A 6,000-nucleotide genomic window follows, 5' to 3' on the forward strand; every position below is an offset into this window, starting at 1 on the left:
GAGTTTTAAAGTACTATTTCATATTTTAATTATTTTTTCACATAAAAACTTTCTGAAAAAATTTACAAACTACGCACGTAAGTCGAGAAAAGCTGAATGGTGCTATTTGAGGTCTCAGAACATAGAAATAAATATTAAATTTAAAAATAACATATTGGGTCATCACATTATCCACCTCTAAAACAAACGTTCATCCTCGAACGGAATTAGAAAATACCTGAGCTGGTGAAAAGGTGTGGATATCTACTCCGCATGTCCGACTCAGACTCCCAGGTAGATGCCTCAATCGACTGACCTCTCCACTGTAACCGAACTGAAGGATAACTCTTAGACATCAACTGTCGGACCTGCCGGGCTAGAATAGCTACCGGCTCCTCTTCATAAGTCAAATCTTTGTCCAATTGGACTGAGCTGATATCTAATACATGGGACGTATCACCATGGTATTTTCGGAGCATGGATACATGAAAGACCGGGTGAACTGCTGATAAACTAGGTGGTAGTGCGAGCCTGTAGGCTACTTCACCCACCCTTTCAAGAATTTCAAAGGGTCCGATATACCTAGGGATCAACTTGCCCTTCTTTCCGAACCTCATTATACCTTTCATAGGTGAAACTAGAGCAATACTCTTTCTCCTGCCATGAATGCAACATTAAAAACCTTACTGTCGGCATAACTCTTTTGCCTAGACTGAGCTGTGCAAAGTCAATCCTAAATAACCATGATCTTATCCAAGGCATCCTGTACCAAATCGGTACCCAACAACCGAGCCTCTCCCGGTTCAAACCAGCCAACTGGCGAACGATATCGCCTCCCGTATAATGCTTCATATGGAGCCATGTGAATGCTCGACTGGTAGCTGTTATTATAGGCAAACTCCGCAAGTGGCAAGAACTGATCCCAAGAACCTCCAAATTCTATAACAGAAGCGCGAAGCATATCTTCAATATCTGAATAGTGCGCTCTGACTGTCCGTATGTATATGGATAAAATTATGTACTTAACTCAACCCGCGTGCCTAACTCACGCTGTACAACCCTCCAGAAGTGCGAGGTGAACTGCGTACCTCGATCTGAAATAATAGACACGGGCACACCGTGAAGGCGGACAATCTTGCGGATGTAAATCTCCGCTAACCGCTCTGAAGAATAGGTAACTGCTACTGGAATGAAATGTGCTGACTTGGTCAACCTGTCCACAATGACCCATACTGCGTCAAACATTCTCTGAGTTCATGGAAGTCCAACAACAAAATCCATAGTGATACGCTCCCACTTCTACTCAGGAATTTCTAACTTCTGAAGCAGACCACCAGGTCTCTGATACTCGTACTTGACTTGCTGACAATTTAAACACCGAGCTACATATGCAACTATATCCTTCTTCATTCTTCTCCACCAATAATGTTGCTGCAAATCTTGATACATTTTGGCGGCACCCGGATGAAAAGAATACCGGGAACTGTGGGCTTCCTCAAGAATTAATTCACGAATCCCATCCACATTAGGCACAAAAATACGACCCTGCATCCGTAGAACTCCATCTTCCCCTGCAGTAACCTGTTTGGCACCACCGTGCCGCACCGTGTCCTTAAGGATAAGCAAATGTGGATCATCATACTATCGCTCTCTGATACGCTCGTACAAGGAAGACCGAGCGACTGTGCAAGCTAGAATCCGACTGGATTCTGAAACATCTAACCTTACGAACTGATTGGCCAACGTCTGAAGCTAACGGTCTCTCACTAACCGAAATATATGCAAGGCTGCCTATACTCACAGCCTTTCTACTCAAAGCATCGGCCACCACATTGGACTTTTCGGGGTGATACAAAATGGTGATATCATAGTCTTTCAACAGCTCCAACCATCTTCCATGCCTCAAATTAAGGTCTTTTTGATTGAATAGATACTGTAGACTACGATGATTAGTGAATACCTCACACGTGACACTGTAAAGGTAATGTCTCCAAATCTTCAGCACATGAACAATGGCTGCCAATTCTAAGTCATGAACAATGTAATTTTTCTCATGAACTTTCAACTGCCGTGACGCATATGCAATCACTCTGCCATCTTGCATTAATACTGCATCAAGCCCAATGCGAGATGCATCACAATACACCGTATAAGATCCTGAACCCATGGGTAATAAAAATACTGGCGTCGTAGTCAAAGCAGTCTTGAGCTTCTGAAAGCTCAACTCACACTCGTCTAACTATCTGAATAGGGCACCCTTCTGGGTCTATTTGGTCATTGGGGATGCTATAGATGAAAACCCTTCCACAAACCGGCGATAATAAACTGCCAAATCTAGGAAACTCCGGATCTCTGTAGCTGAAGTAGGTCTAGGCCAATTTTGAACTGCCTCAATCTTCTTAGGATCCACTTTTATGCCTTCTGCCGATACAACATGCCCTAAAAAGGCAACTGAGTCTAACCAAAATTCATATTTTGAAAATTTGGCATATAACTGATTATTCTTCAAAGTCTGAAGTACAATCCGAAGATGCTGCTCATGCTCCTCTCGACTGCTAGAGTAAATCAAGTTATCGTCAATGAATACAACCACAAAAGAATCCAAATAGGGTTTGAACACCCGATTTATCAAATCCATAAATATTTCTGGGGTATTTGTTAGCCCAAATGACATCACTAGGAATTCATAATGTCCATATCGAGTCCGAAAAGCTGTCTTAGGGACATCAGATGTCCTAATCTTCAACTGATGGTAACCAGACCTCAAATTGATCTTTGAAAACACCTTGGCACCCTGAAGTTGATCAAATAAGTCATCAAATCTTGGCAACAGATACTTGTTCTTGATAGTAGCCTTGTTCAACTGTCGATAGTCTATACACATCTGCATTGAACCATCTTTCTTCTTTACAAATTACACTGGTGCACCCCTGGGCGAGATGCTAGGTCTAATGAATCCCTGATCAAGCAAGTCTTCTAACTGCTCCTTTAATTCCTTTAGCTCCGGCAGGGCCATACGGTATGGTGGAATAGAAATGGGCTGCGTGCCCAGAGCCAAATCAATACAGAAATCAATATCTCTGTCGGGTGGCATCCCCGATAAATCTGCAGGAAATACATATGGAAACTCACGGACAACTAGGACCGAATCCATAGAAGTAACATCCTATTGAGATCATGAATATAAGCCAAATAAGCTAGACACCCCTTCTCTACCATACGTTGAGCTTTCACGTAGGAGATAGCCCTGCTGGTAGAATGGCCAAGAGTCCCTTTTCACTATATTCTAGGTAACCCCGGCACGGCTAAGGTCACCGTTTTGGCGTGACAGTCCAATAAAGCATGATAAGGTGACAGCCAATCCATTCCCAAGATAACATCAAAATCCACCATATCAAGAAATAGAAGGTCCACACTAGTCTCAAGACTCCCGATAGTTACAACACACAAACGATAGACATGATCTACAATAATAGAATCCCTCAGCGGCATGGACACGTGCAAAGAAGCACTCAACGAATCACGGGGCACAACCAAATATGAAACAAATTAGGAGGACACATAGGAATAAGTAGATCCTGGATCAAATAGAACTGAAGCATCTCTATGGAAAACTGGAACAATACCTATGATCACGACATCGGATGACTCAGCCTCAGGCCTAGCTGGAAAAACATAAAATCGGGGCTGGGCCCCACAACTCGGAGCTGTATTTCTCGGACAGTCCCTAACTGGCTGGCCTCTACCTCTAAAAACTTGACCTCCACCTCTAGCTGTCTGACCCCTGCCCCTAGCTGGCCCGGTGGGAGGTTGAGCAACCGATGCCGGTATGATGGCATGAGAATCCTGCTGAGATCTGTTGCTCGCCAATCTAGGGCAATACCTCCTGATGTGACCAATTTTCCCACACTCATAACACCCATCCTGATGTCGTGGCTGCTGAAGCCAAAGCTAACCAAGATGGACCGGATAAACCGCTGTAGTGACTCTGGAGTGGTGGTGCACTGATAGGAGCTGAATGAGCATTAAATGTTGGCCGCCCAGAGTAAGGCATAATAGGACCATGGCTCCCTGAAGCACCGTGAAATGCCTGAAGTACTGAATAAAATGGAATGGGAGGATGACCCCTACCATAAGTACTCCTGCCTCCAGATGAGGCACCTCTGAAATTACCGGAATGACAGGGCCTCTTATCTGACACTGGACCTCTCTCCTGAGCACAGACTAACTCGATTTGCCTAGCAATATTCACAGCTGTCTAGAAAGAAATATCACTCCCTGTCTCCTTGGCCATCTGAAGCCTGATAGTATAAGTGAGTCCATCAATGAATCTCCTCACTCTCTTTTTTAGTAGGAAGCAAGACGATGTCATGACGTGCTAAGTCCACAAATCGGGCCTCATACTGGGTAACAATCATACTACGCTGCTGGAGACGCTCAAACTGCCTGCGATATTCCTCTCTCAGTGTAATAGGAACAAACTTCTCTATAAATAGCTGTGAGAACTGCTCCCAGGTAAGTGCAGGCGAATCAACTGATATAGTAAATACATAATCTCTCCACGACCTCTTGGCGGAACCAGTCATCTAAAACACAATAAAATCGACCCCGCTACTTTCAATTATTCCCATGTTCTGTAGTACCTCATGGCAGCGGGCAAGATAATCATGTGGTTCCTCAGTAGGTGTACCACTGAAGTGAACTAGAAAGAGCTTAGTAAATTTGTCCAATCTCAATAAGGCCTCAGAATACATGGCGGGCCTATCACCGGCCAGTGGCGCAATAACTGACTGAACTACTCCAACTGGCGGGACTGCTAGAGCCTGATACTGGGGAGCCATCTGCCCCGGAGCGGGAGTAGTGGGAGTTTGTGCTCCTCCCCCAGCCTGTAAGACGGCTGGTGCCACTGAAAATGTACCATTCTGGGCCATACCCTCCATTAGGCTCACCAAACAGATTAGAGCGTCCTGACGTACTGGAGTAGCTATGAATCCTTTCGGGACCTGAACTGGTCTAACATGTACAGTCTGAGCTGGAACCTCCGCTCCCAAATCCACCTGAGGTTCTACAACATATGTTGCTGCTCGAGCACTAGACTGAGCTCTACCTCTGCCTCTACCCCTAGTCATAGTTGCCACTAGGGGCTCTGGCACTTGTCCATTAGTAGATGTATTATGTGTTCTTGCCATCTGCAAGAGAATAAGAATAGAATAGTTCAATCATCGATGATAAAATAAAATCGCACGACAGAATAAGTTATTCTAAGAAAGTATGTATGATCCTTAAGTCCTAGTGAATTTCATATTGATGGTGTGAGATCCTTCAGACTCTACTAAGCTTGCTCGTGACTCGTGAGACCTAAGTAACCTAGTGCTCTGATACCAACTTGTCATGACCCGGAATTCCCACCTTCGGGACCGTGATGGCGCCTAACATTTCACTTGCTAGGCAATCCAACGATAGAATTATTTTAATTATTTTTAACAATTCATTTGAATTAAGTAGTAAAGAAACCAAACAACTGGAATAATGCCTGAATTAAAGTAAGCAAACTAAAATGATAACAATTCTAAACACCAACCCAGAACTGGAGTCACAAGTGCACGAGATTCTAGAATAATACAAATAAGGGTCTGAATAAAATAAAGCTATCTCAAAGAAAGCACACAACTAAGATAAAGTAGAAGGGGACTTCAGAGCTGGGAACGCTGTGCAGCTATACCTCAAGTCTTCTTTGATAGCTGAATCCGAGCAAATCTACAGTACGCCGCTGGGACCAACTCCAGTATCTGCACAAGAAGTGCAGAGTGTAGTATGAGTGCAACCGATCCCATGTACTATGTAAGTGCCGAGCCTAACCTCGACGAAGTAGTGACGAGGCTAAGGCAGGTCGCTTACATTAACCTGTACGCAATAATAATAATAATAACAGAAAAAGAAGTAAAACCGATAAATCATATCAATTATTGAAGTTAATTCACCAGTCATAAACCTTCAATTAATTTTCCGTTGCGGCGTGCA

The sequence above is a fragment of the Nicotiana tabacum genome, chromosome 15 (assembly GCF_000715075.1).
Source record: "Nicotiana tabacum cultivar K326 chromosome 15, ASM71507v2, whole genome shotgun sequence".
In the NCBI taxonomy this organism is placed as follows: domain Eukaryota; kingdom Viridiplantae; phylum Streptophyta; class Magnoliopsida; order Solanales; family Solanaceae; genus Nicotiana; species Nicotiana tabacum.